Genomic DNA, 10,254 nt, shown 5'->3' on the forward strand with positions numbered 1-10,254 from the left:
AAACATGTACTCCCCCCAGCTTAGGCTTTTGGCCTAACATGGTAATCAATAAGTAGCCTGGATAGTAGTTGGGGTACTGACGAGGAGGCATCCACTGATACCACTGCTTAGGCTCTTCCTCCTCCTCTGCAGCCTGATCGTTCCGGTAGGCGATGATGTCCGCATGCATAATCCTATATCCGCCCCTAGCAACAGGATCAAACAGAGCAGGAGCAGGCAATGGAATAATATCATGAGTTTCAATGCTAAAAACTAGGTTATAAGGAATAGGGATGTCAGGGTAATCTTGTGCAATGAAATGGCGGCGTTCCATGGATGCACGGTCTAGGTAAACCTTGGTCAGAGGATAGTCATGAAGGCGTATCTAAACCTCGAAGTGAGCCGCCAAACGAGTAGCGAAAATTCCACCATGTATTTTACCCTTGGACTTATTAATGTGGAGGCGACGTGCCACAATGGCTCCCAAGCTATAAGTGTTGTCGCTCTCTAATGCACGACACAAAACAGCAAGGTCTGGTGAGCTGAGTGCACCCACCTTCTCTCTAGCAAGCAAGCATTTTGCAATGAAAAGAGCAAAGTAATGAACAACGGGAAAATAAAAGCCAGCGGCAGTGATAGATGACACCCCTCTCTCATCTCCCACCGTCAAGGTACGATAAAAGGCCTCAAACTCTGCCGGCCTAGGCTCAACTAAGTTCCCATCAGAAGGGATGATGCGTATGTTACAAAATTTAGTAAATGGTTTCTGATGGGTTTCAGCATATAAATCAAATCGCACCTCAGGAGGATTATTCCTAGGAAGGAAAGAAAAACTTTGGAAAAAGATGTTTGTGAGGAGATGATACTATTCGCATTCAGCTGCGATGAAGTCGGTGTCGGTGTCAAAACCGGCGAATCTCGGGTAGGGGGTCCCGAACTGTGCATCTAGGATCGATGGTAATAGGAGATGGGGACACGATGTTTACCCAGGTTCGGGCCCTCTCTATGGAGGTAATACCCTATGTCATGCTTGATTGATATTGATGAATATGAGTGTTACAAGAGTTGATCTACCATGAGATCGTAATGGCTAAACCCTACAAGCCTTGCCTGTATGACTATGGTAATGAGTATATCCTTTCCGGACGAACCCCTCCGGTTTATATAGACACTGGGGGGAGGGGAAAATCTAGGGTTACATAGAGTCGGTTACATAAGAAGGAATCTTCATAGTCGGTCGCCAAGCTTGCCTTCTACGCCAAGGAGAGTCCAATCCGGACACAGGTACAGTCTTTGGCCTTCATGTCTTCTCAGCCCATCAATCCGGCCCATGGATAACAGGCCAGACGCCTAAGGACCCTGAGGGAGTCCTGGATTAGGGGGTGTCTGGATGGCCGGACTATACCTTCGGCCGGACTCCTGGACTATGAAGATACAAGATTGAAGACTTTGTCCCACGTCCGGATATGTAGATCTCCTACCATTGTAACCGACTCTGTGTAACCCTACCCCTCTCCGGTGTCTATATAAACCAGAGAGTTTTAGTCCGTAGGACGAACAACAATCATACCATAGGCTAGCTTTTAGGGTTTAGCCTCTCTGATCTTGTGGTAGATCTACTCTTGTACTACCCATATCATCAATATTAATCAAGCAGGACGTAGGGTTTTACCTCCATCAAGAGGGCCCGAACCTGGGTAAAACATCGTGTCCCCTGCCTCCTATTACCATCCGACCTAGACGCACAGTTCGGGAGCCCCTACCCGAGATCCGCCAGTTTTGAGACCAACATTGGTGCTTTCATTGAGAGTTCCTCTGTGTCGTCACTTTTAGGCCCGATGGCTTCTCCGATCATCAACAGCGATGCGATCCAGGGTGAGACTTTTCTCCCCGGACAGGTCTTCGTATTCGGCGGCTTTGCACTGCGGGCCAATTCGCTTGGTCATCTGGAGCAGATCGAAAGCTACGCCCCTGGCCATCAGGTCAGATTTGGAAGTTTGAACTACACGGCCGACATCCGCGGAGACTTGATCTTCGACGGATTCGAGCCACAGCCGAGCGCGCCGCACTGTCACGATGGGCATGATTTAGCTCTACCGCCAAACAGTGCCCTGGAGGCCGCACCCGTGTCCGCTCCGACCCCTAGCTCGGAGCCAATTACACCAACCGAGGATGGGTGGTTAGACACCGCCTCGGGGGATGCAATCTCTACGGCGATCGAGCTGAACACCAGCCCTATTCTCTGTGAAGCCCATGACTCCAAGGAGTGGGACTCCTCTCCGGACTCGAGCCCTCTGCGCCCCGGCCGATCGAACCCGATTGGGCGCCGATCATGGAGTTCACCGCCACGGACATCTTTCGGCACTCGCCCTTCGGCGATATTCTGAATTCACTAAAGTCTCTCTCTTTGTGAGGAGAGCCCTGGCCGGACTATGGTCGGCAAGGTTGGGATGCGGATGATGAAGAAATTCAAAGCCCACCCACCACCCACTTCGTAGCCACTGTCGATGATTTAACCGACATGCTCGACTTCGACTCCGAAGACATCGACGGTATGGACGCCGATGTAGGAGACGATCAAGAACCAGCGCCTATAGGGCATTGGAAAGCCACCTCGTCGTATGATATATACATGGTGGACACCCCAAAAGAAGGCAATGGCGATGGAACCGTGGAGGATGACCCCTCCAAGAAGCAGCCTAAGCGCCGGCGTCAGCGGCGCCGCTCTAAATCCCGCCAAAACAAAAACGGTGATTCCGGCACGGGGGATAATAACACCCCGGACAGTGCCGAAGACAACCACCTCCAGCAAGATTCAGCACAGGAGGATAGAGAAGCCAGCCCTCATGAGGGAGCGGCAGACAGAGAGGTCGAGGACGATAATTATATGCCTCCCTCCGAAGACGAGGCAAGCCTCGACGACGACGAATTTGTCGTGCCGGAGGATCCCGTCGAACAAGAGCGTTTCAAACGCAGGCTTATGGCCACGGCGAGCAGCCTCAAGAAAAAACAGCAACATCTTAGAGCTGATCAAGATTTGCTAGCCGACAGATGGACTGAAGTCCTTGCGGCCGAAGAGTATGAACTCGAACGCCCCTCCAAGAGCTACCCAAAGCGCAGGTTGCTACCCCAATTAGAGGAGCAAGCACCTAAATCACCAGTGCATGATGCGGCCGACCGGCCACCCCGTGGCCGCGACAAAGAGGCCTCTCAGCCCTCCACTCAAGCCGCACCCCGGTGCCGCTCAAAAACTACCAAGGCATGGGAAAATGCGCCAGACCTGCGAGATATATTGGAGGATAAGGCAAGGCAAACAAGATCGATCTACGGATCACGTGGGCGCCCCACGGCATGAGACGGTACTCGTCACGCGAGATACAGTAAATCCGGCCGGGCCGAACACAGTAGACAAAGCTCGTTTGAGCTGCATCGTGATGTAGCCCAATACAGAGGCGCTGCACACCCACTATGCTTCATAGATGAAGTAATGGATCATCAAATCCCCGAGGGTTCCAAACCTGTGAACATCGAATCATACGATGGCACAACAGATCCTGCGGTATGGATCGAGGACTATCTCCTTCATATCCACATGGCCCGCGGTGATGACCTACACGCCATCAAATACCTCCCACTCGAGCTTAAACGACCAGCTCGGCATTGGCTCAACAGCTTGCCAGCAGAACCAATTGGTTGTTGGGAGGACCTGGAAGCTGCATTCCTCGACAATTTCCAGGGCACTTATGTGCGACCACCAGACGCCGATGACCTAAGACACATAATTCAGCAGCCAGAGGAATCAGCCAGACAATTCTGGACACGGTTCCTAACCAAGAAAAATCAAATCGTCGACTGTCCGGACGCAGAGGCCCTAGCAGCCTTAAAGCATAACATCCACGACGAGTGGCTTGCACGGCACCTAGGACAGGAAAAGCCGAAATCTATGGCAGCCCTCACGACACTTATGACCCGCTTTTGCGCGGGAGAAGACTGCTGGCTAGCTCGCAGCAATAACATGACCAAGAGCCCTGGTAATTCGGATACCAAGGACAGCTGTGGCAGGTCACGTCGCAACAAGCAAAAGCGCCGCATTAACGGCGACAATACTGAGGATACGGCAGTTAATGCCAGATTCAAAGGCTCTAAACCCGGTCAGCGAAAAATGCCATTCAAAAGAAACACTCCGGGCCCGTCCAGTTTGGACCGAATACTCGACCGCTCATGCCAGATACATGGCACCCCCGAAAAACCAGCCAATCACACCAACAGGGATTGTTCGGTGTTCAAGCAGGCAGGCAAGTTAAATGCCGAAAGCAGAGACAAGGGGCTGCATAGCGATGACGAGGAGGAGCCCCGCCCATCGAACAACAGCGGACAGAAAGGTTTTCCCCCACAAGTGCGGACGGTGAACATGATATACGCAACCCACGTCCCCAAGAGGGAGCGGAACCGTGTGCTAAGAGACGTATACGCGATGGAGCCAGTCGCCCCAAAGTTCAACCCATGGTCTTCATGCCCGATCACTTGATCGAAGGGACCACCCCACTAGCATCCGTCATGGCGGATTCGCCGCATTGGTTCTAGACCCAATTATTGACGGATTTCACCTCACTAGAGTCCTTATGGACGGCGACAGCAGCCTGAACCTGCTTTATCAGGATACAGTGCGGAAAATGGGCATCGATCCCTCGAGGATTAAACCCACCAGAACGACCTTTAAAGGCGTCATACCAGGTGTAGAAGCCAACTGTACAGGCTCAGTTACACTTGAAGGGGTCTTTGGATCTCTGGATAATTTCCGAAGCGAGGAGTTAATCTTCGACATAGTCCCGTTCCGCAGTGGCTATCACGCACTGCTCGGGCGAACCGCATTTGCCAAGTTCAATGCAGTGCCGCACTACGCATACCTCAAGCTCAAGATGCCAGGCCCTCGTGGCGTCATCACGGGCAATGGAAACACCGAATGCTCTCTCCGAATGGAGTAGCATACGGCGGCTATCGCAGTGGAAGTACAAAGCAGCTTCTCAAGGCAATTCTCCAGTCCGGCCATTAAACGTCCAGACACCGTCAAGCGCGCCCAGAGTAACCTATAACAAGACCGCCTGGCACGTTCCGAGCAAGCGTAGCAATGCGGCCCCAACCCCAGCCCTCGCGAACTTGCGAAACCAGTGTTGCGTGTACATAACTACGCTCTAGAAATACCATGGGCACAGGGGGAGGGGCATCATCACGGCACGCCCGAAACGCGGCTTAAACCGCACTAGGGGCTGCTGATTTCTTAATTTTCTCTTATTTTCAGGACTCCATTCTTTAGAAGGCTTGTCCGGCAGTACAATTGCCGCACAAACGATACAACCAAGGAAGCAGAAAGCTACGCCGCACTACGGAACTCTAAGGTGGTCTCTATAACGAGCAGTATACCTGTTTCGCATAACATTCCGCAGCTCGCCTCTGGAAAGGACATATTTGATAGTCCCATCTTTTGCTTATCACACTATTTGTATCGTTCTGCTTTGATCGCAGCTTTTTTAAATAAACAATGCATAGCTTCCGTCTATTATTGCATTACCTCTTTTTTATGAATATATGTTCATTAATGACATGTTGCACCCGTACACTTTGGTATGGCCAATACGCCAGGGGCTTAAGTACCCCACAATACGGCGTGAGAAGTCCGAACACTTTTACAAGTGCGGCACCCCGAACTTATAGCATTATATGCATCGGCTCCGAATCATGTCTTGGGTCAAATGTTGGGTTTGCCCGGCTCCTATTTTTGGTACCTTACGTTCCGTTATATCGGCTAAGGTAGCACTAGGAGAACTACTGCGATTGTGCCCCAGTTGAGCTGGGCTAAGCACCTCAGTAGAGAAAGCTAAAACTGACCGTTATGATGAGGCGAGAGCTGGTCACTGTTCGAGAGGTTTTCGAGTCCCTAAAGACTTATGCCGCTTAGAGCGAGGAGTCGGCTTTGTCCGGCCTAGGCGTGGATAGCGCCCCGAACTCGGTCTTCCGAACACTAGGGGCTTCGCCGAAATTGAAAATTATAGAATTCTATGGCTAAGTGAGAGTGTTCAAGCAATATAGTCCGATTGCCTTGTTCGTTGTGTTGAGCGCCTCCCTCGAAGGACCGAAGAATGGGAAAAAGAGCGCTCATGTTTATCCCAAACACCCCAGCACTCGTGCCATGGGGGCAGAAGCCAACGACTAGCCATCTCTCAAATTTGATAAACGACCGCACAAAAGGTAATATTTTAAATTCAAAAAGCATTGCTTAGCGCACATGAACAAGTTTTCAGCGCACAGGACAAAACAAGTGAGTTCACTAAAAAATTACATTCATGGAACATTCATCCGCCACAAGGCGGGCACCCTTCAGAACACCCTCATAATATATATCGGGCTTGCGATGCTCCTTGCCCGGCGGTGGCCCGTCCTTCACAAGCTTCTCAGCATCCAGCTTGCTCCAGTGCACCTTCGCACGGGCAAGCGCCCTACGGGCACCCTCGATGCATACGGAGCGCTTGATGACTTCGAGCCTTGGACAGGCTTCCACCAGCCGCCTCACCAGCCCGAAGTAGCTCCCAGGCATGGCCTCTCCAGGCCACAGCCGGACTATGAGGCCCTTCATGGCCTGTTCGGCCACCTTATGGAGCTCGACCAGCTGTTTCAGCTGGTCGCTTAAGGGCACCGGGTGTTCGGCCTCAGCATACTGAGACCAGAACACCTTCTCCGTCGAGCTTCCCTCCTCGGCGCGGTAGAAGGCGGCGGCATCCGACACGCTATGGGGCAAGTCTGGAATGCTCCTGGAGAGCTTCAGATTCGAGTAAGTGACAAGTAATTCACTTTTACGTGCTTTCTTTGCATAAAGAACGCCTTACCCATCGCTATCTTTTTTATTGCCTCAACCTCCTGGAGGGCCTTCTGGGCTTCGGCCTTGGCAGACTTGGCATCTTCAATGGCCGCCGCGAGCTCAGACTCTCGCGTCTTCGAGTCAAGATCCAAACTCTCATGTTTTTTCATGAGAGCCTCGAGCTCTTGCCGCACCTCGCCAACCTGCGTCTCATGCTTCTCCCGCTCGGTGCACTCCGTGGCCGCCCTCTTTTCGGCCTCGGACAGCGCTTGCTTAAGGGTCGCCACCTCAGTTGTGGCCCCTACAATAGCCGTGTTAATCCTATCACTTTTTGCAATTGCACGTTTCACATATTTCAATAAGGTATTTCTTACCTTCCTTCTCCTCGAGCTACTGCTTGGCTAGGCCGAGCTCTTGCTCGGACCGCTCGAGGTTCTGCTTCAGCGTATCCACCTCCACAGTCAGTGCGGTGGAGGCCAGCAGCGAAGCTTGCATACGCATATTGACTTGATTATGTTACACACCTCCGATTATTAGATCCTCTATTCGGCTTTTCTTTCCGAACGCCGAACAGAGCATCAGGGGCTACTGTATATGCGGTAATATTTTTACATATTCTTTACTTACCTCAAAGCCTGTTAGAAGGCTGGCACAGGCTTCAGTCAGTCCGCTCTTGGCGGACCGAACCTTCTGGATCACCACACTTATAACAGTGCGGTGCTCCTCGTCGATGGAGGCGCCGTTAAGCGTCTCCAGCAAATTGTCCGGTGCCTCCGGTTGGATGGAGGTCACCGGCTCGGTAGGCTTGCTCCTCTTGGAAGGAGGCTGCCTACCGGAGTCCGGAACCGTTGAAGGTTCCGGCGCGGTGTCCGGCTCAAGGCCGGACTTGGAGCCCTTGGGGGTTCTATCCCCTTTACGCCTGGAGTCCGGGAGGTTGCCTTGCGGCGCCTCCAGGACCACCTCCTCCTGGCTTGGAACCTATTGGGACGGCACCACGGTGCCGTCCGTAGGGTGGGGGGAGGAAGCCGTCGGAAGGGAATTCACATCCGACGAGTCCAGGGAGCCGCTCGATGACTCGTCGAGCCCGGCCTTGGGCGGACTGCACAATCATGTTCGACATAAGGAAAAGTTGTGCAATGTGGGAATACTATGAATCACTCTGGTATCCGGATACTTATGATTTCGCCAGGGGCTTGGCCCTGTGCGGCCACTCCTCTTCGCCGTCCTCGGCATTGGTGGAGCCGTCCGAAGGAAGGGTTTTCCCCTTCTTGGACCCTTCAGCCTCCCCAGTTGCGGCGGCCTTCCTTTTCTTCTCTCCCCCCGCTGGAGGGGGAGAGGTCTCTTCTTCCTCCTCCTCGTCTTCACGGGAGGAGTGCGTCTTGGAGTCATTGGATGATGAATCCGACACCCCCAGGCGCCGGGCACTCTTCCGAGTCCCCGTGGCCTTCTTCTTGGCCTTCTTCTCCGGCACCACATAGGGTGCCGGAACCAGCAGCTTCGCCAAGAGAGCGTCCGCTGGGCCTTCGGGCAAAGGAGCCGGACAGTTGATCTGTCCGGACATCTCCTGCCAATCCTGTCAAAGGTAAGGGAGCTTAAGATCCCGCATGGAGTCAAACTATGAAAAACTAATACCCTGTAAAAGGTAAAGACAGCTTACCGCACGAGCGCGACGCTGCATGCTGAATCCGCGATCCTCAGTAGCGGATGCGGGGGCCTCGGCGCCCTTGAAAAGCACCTTCCAGGCATCTTCGTATGTTGTGCCGAAGAGCCTGCTTAGGGTTCGGTGCAGCACCGGGTCGAACTCCCACAGGTTGAAAGCCCGTTGTTGACACGGAAGGATCCGGCGGATGAGCATAACCTGGACTACGTTGACAAGTTTGAGCTTCTTGTCCACCAGGGTTTGGACGCATGTTTGGAGTCCGGACAGCTCTCCTTCTTTACCCCACGACAGGCCCATCTCTTTCCAGGAGGTGAGCCGCGTAGGGGGTCCGGATTGGAACTCGAGGGCTGCGACCCATTCAGGGTCACACGGCTCGGTGATGTAAAACCACCCCGATTGCCACCCCTTTAGGGACTCCACGAAGGAGCCCTCGGGCCATAGGACGTTGGGCATCTTGCCCAACATGGCGCCTCCGCACTCCGCCTGAGGGCCGCGCACCACCTTCGGCTTAACATTAAAAGTCTTGAGCCATAGGCCGAAATGGGGGCGGATGCAGAAGAAAGCCTCGCACACGACGATAAACGCCGAGATATTAAGGACAAAGTTCGGGGCTAGATCGTGGAAATCCAGGCCATAGTAGAACATGAGCCCGCGGATAAATGGGTGGAGAGGGAAGCCCAGTCCGCGGAGGAAATGGGGGAGGAACACCACCCTCTCATGGGGCCTAGGGGTGGGGATGAGCTGCCCCTCTTCGGGAAGCCGGTGCTCAATGTCGTTAGACAAGTATCCGGCCTTCCTCAGATTTTTGATGTGTCCCTCTGTGACGGAGGAGACCATCCACTTGCCTCCCACTCCGGACATGGCTGGAGAAGGTTGAGGTGGGGTGTGTGAACTTGGGCGCTGGAGCTCGAGTGCGCGGAAATGGATAGGCAAAGGAGGAAGAAGGCGTGGATGAAAAGGTGGATCCTTATCCCCTTATATGGGCGGACGCGACTATGCGCCCCCACCAGCCTGGTAAAAGTTGCTTATCTCCCAAGCGCCATAGTCAATGGCGCGGTTGGGTTACCCACACCCGTATTGATGAGAATACCGGAATAAGGGGACACGATCTCTGCTTTAACAAGATGTGCCAAGGAAACCGCCTCGCTAAACGCGCTGAGGTGGGACAGTAAAACGATTCGAATAAAGACTTGGCTGTGGTGTGATGTCACGCTACGGAATATGTCAGCATATTAGATTTGTCTAAATATTATTCTCTCTATGGCAATATGTGGAAACTTATTTTGCAGAGTCGGACACTACCTTTGTGTTCAAAATCTTCTATGAAGTACTTGGAGGAGGAACCCGCCTTGCAATGCCGAAGACAATCTGCACGCCAGACTCGTCGTCATTGAAGCCTGGTTCAGGGGCTACTGAGGGAGTCCTGGATTAGGGAGTGTCCGGATGGCCGGACTATACCTTCGGTCGGACTCCTGGACTATGAAGATACAAGATTGAAGACTTCGTCCCGCGTCCGGAAGGGACTTTCCTTGGCGTGGAAGGCAAGCTTGGTGATACGGATATGTAGATCTCCTACCATTGTAACCGACTCTGTGTAACCCTAGCCCTCTCCGGTGTCTATATAAATTGGAGAGTTTTAGTCCGTAGGACGAACAACAATCATACCATAGGCTAGCTTTTAGGGTTTAGCCTCTCTGATCTCGTGGTAGATCTACTCTTGTACTACCCATATCATCAATATTAATCAAGCAGGACGTAGGGT

This window comes from Triticum urartu, chromosome 3A, assembly GCF_056163025.1.
Source record: "Triticum urartu cultivar PI428250 chromosome 3A, HENAU_Tu73, whole genome shotgun sequence".
NCBI classification, from domain to species: Eukaryota; Viridiplantae; Streptophyta; class Magnoliopsida; order Poales; family Poaceae; genus Triticum; species Triticum urartu.